At 39.9% G+C, this 13,284-nt stretch overlaps 1 protein-coding gene across 1 annotated transcript in view; it reads right to left on the bottom strand.

Annotated features, from left to right (window-relative positions):
* The window catches only part of pacsin1b (protein kinase C and casein kinase substrate in neurons 1b), a 32,819-nt gene extending 20,374 nt beyond the window's left edge, over positions 1 to 12,445 (bottom strand). Inside the window, exon 1 of the mRNA XM_034139517.1 lies at positions 12,319 to 12,445. The gene's annotated coding sequence lies outside the window, so the exon portion shown is untranslated. The remainder of the gene's footprint in view (positions 1 to 12,318) is intronic.
* Positions 12,446 to 13,284: the final 839 nt, after the last annotated feature.

Here is a 13,284-nt window from a genome sequence, read left to right as displayed (position 1 = left end):
GGCCCAAAACTTCACAGGTTTGGTAACGATGCAGCCATCAACGCATCTAAGCGTATTATGGGGTGTCATCAAATGCCGTTGCCATGGCGACAGATCATTCGCCATCAAGTTAGTTGAAAAGTTTGCAGTTCAAATATTCTGCTGCTTTTCCAAGCCTTTTTACTTTCTTTTATTCTCTCATCACACATTCAAGCCCCCATTGTTCATGTATCATTTCAATCTAAATTCTTCACTTTCTTCTTACACATTACATTTCAGCATAGCAATTCAGTGTCAGCTTTTCAGCATAAAGCATTCCCACTAGCAATTTCTTCAGGAATTGCATTCTCTAGTTAAATAAAGATGCCTTGATAGGAATGAGTCTAGTATTTTACTACTTGAGGTTCCCTCATCTCAAGATTAATTAAATAAGGTCTGTGGCAGAGTTCCCGTTAGCCGGTAATTACCGGACTATGACCGGTAAAATATACTGAAGACCGGCAAATCTAAATCTCTCCAGTCAAAATAATTTCCCCTTAGCGCAATACCGCATCAGTTGCGCCACTTATGTGACAGACAAGAATAGTATGTGACAGACAAGAATAGTCAATTATAATGTCTAACACTTAATGTGGAGAAAGAGATGTCCTGTATGGGTTGATTGTGCGTTGATCTGTTGGTAATGCCTCGGGGTTCCGATGGGCATGTAAACAAATACATAATGCTGCGCTATACTTTGTGGCCTCACCCAGTTGCATAGCGACGCTTATTGTTTAGGTGTCTTTTAATAAGCAGGTAGTCATATCATTAGCTAGAACTAGCTAGATCTGATCGATATGGACATAAATGCGAGTAAAGTCTAATTTGACGGGAGAGAGAGATCAGCTGCTGCTGACGAGTCGACACGCAGCTCTGCATGATCACCTGCAGCGGCGAGCAGAGCAAAACACACACTTCAGGTTAGAATATCACACGTAGCTATTTGAATTACCTCTCAAACTACCTAAACTAGTTATAGATATGTTTAGTTTTACTGTCGGGTCACTCATACTGGATCCGCGAGCTGCATGATACTGACGGGCTGTCAGGAGAAGGAGAGAACGCTCCGTTATTCCCGTGTTATTGTAAGTTACTGTACACTTTTGAATAATGTAGTTGATCTACTATAATTAGTTTGTTTAATATCGAATCATATCAATTTGTGTTAAAGCTCAATAAATAACAAAGAAGACCTTTGACCGGCACTTTTCTAATTTTGTCCGGAAGATTTAAACTTTAACGGACATTTTGACCGGCAAAAAATATTCTAACGGGAACTCTGGTCTGTGGTCAAAACAAGATGAAGAAATGTTAAGGTTTTGCTATACAACATGAAATATGTCAGTAAATACTAGGGATGGGAACGATTAATCGAATATTCGAAATTATTCAGGTATTCGAATATGAATATCTTTACTGTAATTATTTTTTTTTTTGGGAGGGGTGCCTAAGTTGATTACATATGATCAAATGGTATAATTCGATGTATACGACAGTGCCATAGCTAAATGTGTTAGGTCTAAAGGTGTGTTTTCCTCCGCTCACCGGTCCCTCACAGCGGGCAGAGCTGCAGGTGCTGATCTCTCTCTCTCGCGTCCGGTTATACTTCACTCACGTTTATGTCCAAATCCATCAGATCTAGCTAGTTCTAGCTAATGATATGGCTGCTGCCCCTCCCTACACGCAGATCACGCAGACTCAAACCTCATCTTATGCCCAAATTCCAGCTGAGAGGGTCTTCTCTACAGCTGGCCTGATAGTGAATCGTCTCCGCACCCGCCTCTCCCCTGAGCATGTAGACATGCTCATATTCTTAAACAAGAATGAGTATTGAATAGCTGCATTCTGTGCATAGGCCCTGTAATAGGTTGTTGATCTCTGTTGTAATAGGGTTATGTTACCATAACCGGTTATGTTGTTCGTGTATGATCCCTCTTTCATTTAAAAACCAAGTTATAGGTATAAGCTGTAAGCCTATAGCTGTCAACTGTTCAAACTGTGATCACCAGTTCAATACTTGGTTTCTATACTTATTTGAAAAAAAAATTGTCAACATTTTTCCCAATTCTTTTTTTTTTATAGGATATGTACATTTCGGTTAATCGGTTAACCGTTTTTTTGGGGGTCGAATATTCGAATATACATTTGCTTTCAAATTCCCATCCCTAGTAAATACCCCACTTGTAATTGTCCAAAGATTTTATATGTTGTACATACAGCGGTTGCTAACAAGTGACTTAATGAGACTACTAAACGTCATCACGCCAAACGTTAGCCGCCTTTAGCTTAGCGGTGGTGACATAGTTTGTTTGTAGCCTAACGTTAGCATTTGGCATTGCATTTATGCATCAAAAATCATAAAGTGGTGTTAATATGTGGAAATGTTCCTGAAGAACAAAATGTGTGAGTATAATAAACATGTGTTTGCCACAGAGCCTTTTTTATCTGCCATATTCCGAAATCTAATGGAAAATCCATTCACTTTTTGTCAAGGGATCGCTTGCAAAGCTCATTTCTGTCAACCTACAAAAATATGTAAGCACTGCAGCACTTTATACTCCCAAAATGAATGGAAATTATCCTTGGAGGAAATGCTTCTACACAATTAGACAAAGCTGTTTTGGAATAAAAGGAACGAGTGTCCTATGATAATAGACAGCTTCCCACTGAAGCAGGTAAAACATCTGCACACAGCAGAGGATCAAAACTTGCCTGAAATACTTGTAGCCATGAAAGGCTCAGATGAAGCCAGATTTCAAACCCCACACACACAGGCAGATGTTCGTTCCCCCATTCGTTGTGCCATCTGTGTATCATCTAATCATGTTGTCCCCGTGGGGCTCACTCCATTTGACCCTGGTGTTCCATCCCATTAATGCAGGAAGTAATATACGACCTCTGTGCTGGCAGCAGAAGATCCAACAGGACAGCAGGCCTGGTCTTATAAAAGACAATCTCATAATTGAGACTGTTTCTGTCCTGTGGTTTGACAACAGCAAACATCAAGAGGTCGTGACTCAATGAGTCCCCCCCCCCCCCATTGAAGATTAAAATATTATTTAAATGATCTGTATTATTAGCATTTATTCAATTAGTTCATTTTTGCCGTTTCTCTGCAGCGTAGCAACACCTCTAACTAAATTATGTCGGAAAAAATAACATAATTTTGTAATGTTAACAAGATATAACGTTTCAAATAATGAGCTTTGTAGGTGCTGGTAATCACATTTCTTTAAAATATGTTGGACAGAGCCAGCTGTGTCTTCCTGCTCTCAGCTTTTATGGTAAGGTAAACTAATGTCTCCTGACTAACTCTCCTTACCAGCAGGCGGCGGCAGTGTGTATTCATCATTCAAAAGAGGCAACAACCGGAAGACAGACTGCGTGATAACAGAGAGAAGAAGAACAGACTGCGTGATATAAACAAACAACAAATAGCGTGTGCGTTCCATTTTCACTCTACAGCGAGAAGCTCATGGGGCTTTCCCGAACCTGTGTCGAGAGCTGGAGACTGGAGTTAAATGAAATCTCAGATTTGCCTTCTTAATAGTTTGTTTGGGTCCCTCACTTCCGTTTCGCTTCTCATGCACTGATTTGCTAGCTGAACAGCCAATCAGAGTGATTTATTTTGCCGACAGCCTTTGGCCGACTGCCCACCGATTCGACATGTTGAATCCGTGGGTTTTCGGCCGAAAAGGTGTCGGCACGGCTGAAAAGACACGACGGCCAAAATCGGCTTGGTGTGTCCGAGCCTTTACACGAAGTTTAATAATGGAGTGAAGCCTGAAAGCTGGTTCAGGCAGTCAACTCCAGCACCAATGACGCACATAAACGTGACAAGCCTTACCCTCTCATACAACCAACCAAACATATTTTCCTATTTTCTGCAACACTGCTACTTTTCTGCCCCCTGACCACCCCAGCATCCACCTGTATGCACCGGGGAATTGTTATTTAATCATCACGACTCAATGTTCTATGTAAAACATTTCCAGGGAGTAATGAGGCAGGAGACGTCAAACTCAAACTATACTGCTGTTAATAAACATATTAAACGTGAGTTGTCTGCCTGAAATAATCTAATCTTAATCTAACTTTTGTTGCTCAACCTGCACAACATCTCATTCCAATGAATTCATGAAAATCCAATGAGATTCACTCAATCAACATTTTTGATTGAAGCCCCTGGTTAAGCTTTTGCATTCAAAGAGTGCACACGCTGAGGCTGCTACTGGGCAGGAAGACGGAAGAGACTCATTCAAAGTGCAGGTGCTACAAGCTATGAGAGCTAAACACACACACAGACGTACTCACCCACACACAAAAAGCCTCTGTTGTGGTTGTCATGAATGGGAACTATTCTGGGGGATGGAAGTGAGATCTTCTGAGAGGAAACATCAGTGATGAGATATGGAAATATGTTGAGATGAAATTATTAAATGATTACTCCGCCAACCTAAAATGAATTCAAAACCATGATTTTGATTACATGAAATAACCTTTAATTTAAACTTCCTCTATGGGTATTTGCTGCTGTTCTTTATATGATATGAAAAAATAAATAAAGACAAATAAAGGGAAAACAAAATAAATTAATAACTTCTTAAAACCAAAGTTGTTGTTTATGAAATTGTAACAAGCCTTTTTCACTATTATCTGACATTTTAGGGACCACATGGCCAGTACATTAATTAAGAAATAAATCGGTATATTATTTAATAATGACAACAGTGAGTTGCAGCCCTTCTTCAAACATGCACTTACAGACGCCATCTTTCACAAAACCAGTCGCCATGGTAACAACAAGCACTTCTCGCTTCCTGATCCTGTGGGTCCGAAGCACTTCACCGACACTATACAGTGGGACACTATACACTATAAATCTGACGTGCTGGAGCCTCAGAGGAGCGAGGCGAACCTGCAGCCAGCAGCCTCTAATAGCCTCTTCTTGTTCCTCTTAAGCTGTGAGATGCTTTTGTAAAGTACCCTCCACAGCTGAGAAGCCCCAGAGATACAAAGGGATTCATTATTAGGCGCTTGGGAAAGCATGCACATCACATGATGCATACTTATCCCACAGCACTTACTCTTTGAGAGTCTCATGAGTAGAGAAACACGGATGACACATCAAACTAGCCCTGAAAGCAGTCCTACAGTCATGCAACAATTGTTATAAGCCTTTTGTGACACATTGAAGCAAGATGAAACTTCAGCTTAGAGCATTAGTGTAGTGGTGAGCAGTTAAAGGTGGGGTATGTAATTTTGGAGAAACCAGCTCGAGTGCGCTAGAATTTGAAACTGTACACAGCCGAAAAAAATCTGCCTCTTCCTTCAGACTTCCTTACAGAGCCCCTCCTCCAACACACACGAACATGCACATGACCAATGAGGGCACGAGATAAGTTTGTGCACAGATGGAAGGTTGACAGGCAGGTAGGCCATCCAGTTATTTTAGCCGGGCCGGCTAAAATGATTGGTCGTGCTTTTTACTGCCTACGGCTTCCACAGATGACATTTTTGTATGTATTTATTGTCAAAGCATTTAATATATTCATTGCTATCGGGATGTTAAGAGCATTCCATGGAATATAACAAGTGTTTCTGAAATAAATGACATACCCCACCTTTAAACAAATACAGATTATTCCTTATAAAATAGTTTGTTTTCAAGGAGTAAAGTCAGAAAAAGTAAATATAATTTGGTATTTATTTGTCTCTTGATCCTTTAGATGTATCTTGGGGCGGCTTGAGGCCATTAACCCTCAGGTTAGGAACCTATATGATCCTTATCGAGGGCTGGCACTGATGACTATTTCTAACATTGATTAATATGTAGATTACATTTTGTATTAATCGATTTATTGTTTTGTAAATAAAGAGAAAATGTGCATAACAGTATTCAATATATTCAGGCCCAATTAAATGTCTTATTTTGTCAAGTAAGACACCAAAAACGATGTTATATAGAAGAGAAAGAATAGCCCAGCATATTTAATTTCGGGGCAGCTGAGACAAACTCAATTTGGCCTTTTAGCTTGTAAATTATTTAAACAATTAACAGATTATCAATATAGTTGCTAATTATGTTGTGCAGATCAACTTATCGATGTATTGACTATTTATATAGTTAGATGTCACATAATTATTCAGAAATGCTTGTTGTTAAATCAACAATCCAAATCCCAAAGTTCCCAAAAGACGCAGAAAAGCAGAAAATCCTCACAAGAAGGAACCTGAAACTAGGGCTGTGCGATTATGGCAAAAATCATAATCACGATTATTTTGGTCAATAATTGATATCACGATTATTAAAAACGATTATCCATTTACTTTGAAAACATCAATTTATTGTAAAATAAAATTGGAACAGTATGTTTTTAACAGTTGATTACCCTGAACTTAAAGTATAATTCAACTGAAAAACCAATAAAAAAAAATATTTAAAAAAATAATAATTACATTTTTTTTTTTTTATAAAAATAATAATCGTTTTATTTCGATTACGTTGTTTTTGTAATCGTTGCAAGCCAAAATCGTAATCGAGATAAAAATACGATTAATTGCACAGCCCTACCTGAAACTAAATAACATTGCAACTTTTTGTTTGAGATATGACTTCAAACAATCAACCGTTTTTGGTCGTTCATCCATCCATTATTACTTTCTATTTTACAAGGGAATATATTGTTTACATCGTGAGAGTGACTTCCCCGGGCAGAGTGGATGCAGCTCTGGATATAAGAGCTGCATGAAGCTGCTGATCTGCACTGTGCAGCCTGCTGGTTTTCTGCTGATTCAGCACCAGGCTCCGTGCAGCAGAGTCAGACAGTATAGACACAACGGGAGATGTATAGTCAGCGTCTGGAAAGATGCTGCCAAACACCTCAAACAGATAAAGAAACAGTAGAGTGAAAACTGAATCTTTTTGAGAACTTCTAACCAACACAGTTGCCAACATAGACAAATGCTGTGTGAAATAGTGAACAACAGCACTTTACTCCATTATATATTAATCATTTAAGTTTTTTAAATAATAAAAACCTCCAAAACTTTCATGTCAGTGATCAGTAAACTAAGCACGTGATGCGCCGGTGAAGATGGCCGCATCGTCTATGTGCTCCTCTCCAATCGGACATTCCCAAATCAAAAGCCCTGGGTAAACGGTGAGGTGCGCGGCAAACTGAAAGCGCGCACTCTCGCGCACACAGCGGGAGATTTGGAGGAGTACAGGAAGTCTAGGTATGATCTCCGGAGAGCAATTAAAAATGCAAAGAGACAGTACAAAGACAAGGTGGAATCTGACTTCAAAGGCTGTAACACTAGGAATATGTGGACGGGACTAAGGACAATGACTGACTACAAAGGAGCAGCGGGGGGTGCTGCGGGAGTGTCTGCGTGCGCATCTCTCCCAGATGAGCTAAACAGTTTTTTTGCACGCTTTGAGAGCAGCCAGGCTGTGGAGGTACAGAGGGACCAGGAGCTACACTGCCCTTTTGTTTTAAATAGGGCAGATGTGTGTAAATCCTTTAAAAGGGTTAACCCACACAAGGCTCCTGGACCTGATGGCATCCCTGGCCGTGTTCTCAGGGTGTGTGCAGTTCAGCTGGCAGAGGTGTTCACAGACATCTTCAACAGGTCCCTGCTGCAGTCTGTAGTCCCCACATGTTTTAAACACTCCACCATCATTCCTGTCCCCAAAAAGACAATCATCACCTGCCCCAACGACTACCGCCCAGTAGCACTCACCTCCATCATAATGAAGTGCAGTGCGGGTGGGAAATATCACATCCTCCACCCTGATTCTCAACACCGGTGCCCCTCAAGGCTGCGTGCTCAGCCCTCTCCTCTACTCCCTGTTCACCCACGACTGCGTGGCCACACACAGCTCCAACACCATCGTGAAGTTTGCTGATGACACGACCGTCATCGGCCAGATCACAGACGATGACGAGACGGCGTACAGAGAGGAGGTCGAAAACCTGACATCTTGGTGCCAGGAGAACAACCTCCATCTCAACATCAGCAAAACAAAGGAGCTGATTGTGGACTACAGGAAGCAGCAGGGAGAGGGACACGCCCCCATCGCCATCAATGGGACTACGGTGGAGAGTCAAAAGCTTCAGGTTCCTTGGGGTCCACATCACTGAGGACCTGACATGGTCTCTTCACACCACCACCATCACCAAGAAAGCTCGACAGCGGCTCTTCTTCCTCCGCAGGTGGAGGAGGTTCAAAATGGATTCCAGGATACTCTGCAACTTCTACAGGTGCACGATAGAGAGTATCCTGACTGGCAGAATGACGGCCTGGTACGGCAGCTGCACCGACCTCGATCGTAAGGCTTTACAGAGGGTGGTGAAAACTGCACAGCACATCACCAGGACGGAGCTGCCATCCATGGAGGACCTTTACTCCCAGCGGCTCAGGAAGAAATCACTACGGATTATCAAAGACCCCCATCACCCCAGCCACAAACTGTTCTTTCTGTTGCCGTCTGGCAGACGTTACCGCAGCATCCTGGCAAGGACAAGGAGATTCGGAGACAGTTTCTTCCCGCGGGCAGTGAGACTGTTAAAAAATTGAACTGTTGAAACAACTTCAAACATTCAACTGCTACTCAGTAGTATGTATCTAATACCTAATATATATATATCATTCCAATAACTTGTATATAGACTCATACTGCACTATTCCACATCATAACTTTATTTCATTTTTATAACTATTATTATTTTTGTATTGCTCATGCTCTTATTGTTATTATGTTATGTTATTATGTTGCATTGTTGGAGAAGCCTGTGACATAAGATTTTCAACTGCATAATTACTCTGTAGCTATGTCAGATTGACAATAAAGAACCTTGAACTTGAACCTTGAATAAAATGCAACTCATCGCAGTATTGTGATAGTTTAGGCTACATGACATGGACACTACTTTCTTTATAAACTAAATAGCTAAGTTAATAATTTTGACAAACTGTGAATGCAATGACTAAAACAACTTACAATAATAATTTAAATTAAGGTTTTGGACTATTGGTTGGGTGATACAAGCAATGTGAGGTTCACGGATATTCAGATTTACACTTTGTATAATGTTCCTAATCTTTCCTATCCTATATAATTTAATGACAAAATAATTTATGAATAAAATACCCAACAGATTAACCAAAGGTACAATAAAGTGTTAGATGCAGTACTACAGTATCAAAATGTATAAGATGATGAAGAAACAGAAGAGGGCCCATTCATATATGAATATCCAGCAGTAAGTTCAACTCATAGAAGTAGCTTACGTCATACACAAGCTAAATGTCTGTTAATACATAGAATCAGGTTCATACTGGATTTTCGATTTCCATCACAGAGCTGCCATCCATCTTTCATAAAACACACAACGATAAATGACATTTATTATGGGCCAAGCTAGGACAACTTATGCAATCGTTATTTCAAGTTTTACAACACAGTATATATTTCTACGCCTGGGTAAGTAATGACAGCTCTGACCTTGCAAAGCCCCGGGACTTGAAGGAAATGTAGCCTGTCTTTCCCCCATGATCCCCTGTGAGGATCCTATCTCAGGCTCCAGTTACCGGACCGTTCATACCACACAGAGCTCTCCCACCGTCCACTCTCAAAACCTGGTGGAGCAGGAGCAACGAGGATCCTTCCATTCATAGGTGGAGATTATTGATTATAGCTGTGACATACAGTGGCTTTGAAAAATGCCTTGCTCAGTCATTGGGCAACTTTGAAACTATTTCAAACGATTGTTTTGCGAATATTCTCAGAGGAAATTATAATTACCTTTGAATTGCATTGATCCAAAACCCAGACATACCGTTGATGGAAAGGCTTAGGATGTCTGAAGCCATATTCTTAGTTACAAAGGCAAAGGGAAAATAATAAGTTAAATTGCTTTCAATCAACTAACGGCAGGCTCGTGAGCACCAGATGTGACATGCCGAGCTTGTAAATGCAAATGGAAAAAAGGAAGCTAACAGTTGTGTCAAAGCCCACTGGGAATAACATACTCAAATCTATAATTATTTATACAGGAAAAAAAGAAAAGAAAGACTTAGGGGTTAGCTAATTAATTACATTAGCAATGACGGCTCATCTGTCATTGCTTCAACAAAAAAAGAGAGGAGGTTAACCGGGGTACGCAAATCAAATAAATGCCCCTCATTTGTCACATGAATTAATCCTATTAGACACTCACTCAAAAAAAAGCACTCTAACATTTGTAAGACAAATCCACTTACGCAGCGTCCACACGGCGGCGTGCGTTGAAGCTTGCCGGTGGGCGTGTCTGAAACTCGACCAACAACCAATCACATTAATCTCCCGCCCCGGACACACAAGGACGCGGTTTGATTGGCTAGAGCTTGTACTGGCATATGATTTGATTGGCTGACACTTCCGTCAAAGCTTCAAAAGTAGAACATTGCTCTACTTTTGAAGCGAGCAACGCGAAGCGATGGAACCACAATGCAGTTCGGCAAAAGGTGACGTCACCTCATTCAAAGTGAATGGGCAGAAGCGTTGAAGCTTCAACGCACGCCGCCGTGTGGACGGGCCGTTATGCCTCTTTCTTCAACTCATCTCAGCTATTTGTATCTCTATAAAAGACAACACTTTCTGTAGATAAAATATATGTTTATTTCTACTAGATACGAAAACTATAAATGATTGATATGCCCAAGTTTATGGAAATCGATTTACTCGCCCACAGTGTTCACTTTCTGCATCCAAATGATCCTCTTTAATAGCTGTGTTTAGGCTGTGTTAGCAGGGTGATGGTTTGATGGTCAGAAAAGAGATGAGATCATTTCTGCGATTGACAAACCACGTAGGAGGCAGAGGATTTCTACTCAGCTTGCTGACAGCAAAAACACACTTATTTTTCTGAGTAACTCATAAATTGTAAAACATTACATTTAGTGTTTGTCAAACTGACAGCGTAGCATCCTAATGAGCAACATTTACAATCATTATAAAACAGAGAAGGCATCAAAAGCTCACTTTTGAGAATCTGTGACCAACTTTTTTGGGCTATTTTTTCTTGGTCACTTTAGCGACTAGGCAGTTATTAACATGGTTACCGATGAATTCATGATTATCAACTAGTTCGCTCCCTAGTACATGTCAGGTTTATCAAAAACTGGATCCTACACTCTCCCAAGTTCAACTCGATAACCTCTTTTGTCAGGAAAATGCCTACTTCGTCAATATCCACACCTCCAATTTGTGACATATTTGCTCCTGTTATATTCTACCGTATTAATTTAACTGACACTGTTATCCAAAGTGACTTACAAAAAGTGCCATCAACAATGGGAATCCTTTGAGTACATAAGCTTCCAATAAGATAAACAATTGAATACATATGTCAACCCTGACACAGCTTCTCTGGAGCCACAGAAAATATAACAATATTACAAAATATATTTGAGCAGTGGTTCTTACAAAGAGAGGTAAACTCAACTTGTTGTGTGAAAACAGTAGAGTGTCCCTTTAAGAAATTCAGAACACAATGTGTAATGAAATGACTTCTGTTTAAAGTACTAGGTGATACAGTTATGAAATAAACCTGTACAGATGATAAATGCAGAGCCCTGCTGGAGCCTCCTGAGCTGCTGTGTGATGCGACACAGATCAGAACCGTGGACAGAGCTCTCTCTCAGCCTGAGCTCACAGTGAGGTCAGCAGCTCTGATCTGATCCACCACCAGCTGCTCTCTCATGAGAAATCAAAGATGTTCTGGTCTTGGAGGAAGCACAGGATCTCTCCCCAGAGACCATCTTCTTCATTTCTTATTTGACTTCAGAGCTGCCTTCCTGCCCTGTGCTGCAGCCACCACAGGCTGCTGCTGCTGCTGCTGGGTACTCTGCATTCTCTGCACAGCATCTCATACTAAATGATGTTAAACGCATTATCGTCTGTCAAATTGTTAACATTTGTTAGGCCTTTATCCTAGGGATTTTTTATTTCTAAATCAGCACAAACAAGACTGGCAGGTGTTCAAGTCACCCTCACTTCAGCTGCAGGTCCACACCATGCAACCAGAGATGCTATAAAGGACTAAAACAATGACTTTTCTTAAGAAAACTATTGCTATGAGATTTCATTTACTTTAAGCAAGAGCATCACTGGTTGAAAAACGCAATTCCTTCACGATAGCATTTGTAACGATTCAACAATATGAACTATAAATGAAGCTACTTTATGCACAACACACCTAAGCTAGCTGCTGGTAATAGATATGCAGTGATGAAATATACTGAATAACGTACCAGAAATGAATTATAATCCAGCTTCTTTGAATGTTTTTAAAATGTAATCATTGTCTTCATCAGCAGGGACGGCCTCCGTTGTATCGCCCGTAGATGATGTGTCGCTGAAAGGAGCCGCCAGATGGGGGATGGTCCGGGGGTTTGAGGGAAGCTGCGATAAGGAACAACGAGACTTCCGGGAAGCTCTTTCAAAATAAACGGTTTACCCGCGAATGATAAAATAAAAGTAACATTTTTTATTTAACAATAAATAAGTAAATGAATAAATGCAACCAAAAAGTTAAAGAAATAATGAATTACAGAATGAATCAAGTGACAATATAAAAAAAAGGAAATATAACAAATAAGACTCATTATAACTAAACTAGTAATAAAAAAACAAAGAAATGACACTCACAGTAGGCTATACAGTAGATCAGTTGTATATGTTTTCTTGACCAAGGAAATGTTGCCTTGGTGCCTCCAGAGGAAAAGGTACTTAGTAAGGTCTTTAATTTGATTAAGAACAAAACATTGTCAGGTTCAAGCTTATCAAATGTAAAGATGTGTTGCTTTTTGTTTGGACAAAGCAAGTAAGTGGTAGCCATTTCCCAGGGAAATTGTAATGTATGTAGGTGGACTGGAACAACATTTTACTGATCTTACAGTGGTTGCGTTTCACCACTTATTATTCCAAATTTGATATACAAATATAAATACATAATTAAAAAAATACAACAGTTAACAGTTTGTATGCTCACATAATTAATGACATATTTTAAATCTTTAAATGTCTTCTCAAAAAAGTATTTTTTATACGTTTCAGCAAACTGTTTGATTTCCAATTATTACAAGTATTATTACTATCATCTTCGTGATTACAACATTTTAAAACCCTTATAATAATTCTATAAATATGTGTATTTATCATAGACTGTATATATAAAGGTATTTATATCTAAATCAATGCAGTCAATGCTCACCATG

The sequence above is a fragment of the Trematomus bernacchii genome, unplaced genomic scaffold, assembly GCF_902827165.1.
Source record: "Trematomus bernacchii unplaced genomic scaffold, fTreBer1.1, whole genome shotgun sequence".
Classification (NCBI taxonomy): Eukaryota; Metazoa; Chordata; class Actinopteri; order Perciformes; family Nototheniidae; genus Trematomus; species Trematomus bernacchii.
Note: the sequence above shows the minus strand (reverse complement) of the source record. Positions and strands in the feature narration are given on the sequence as shown.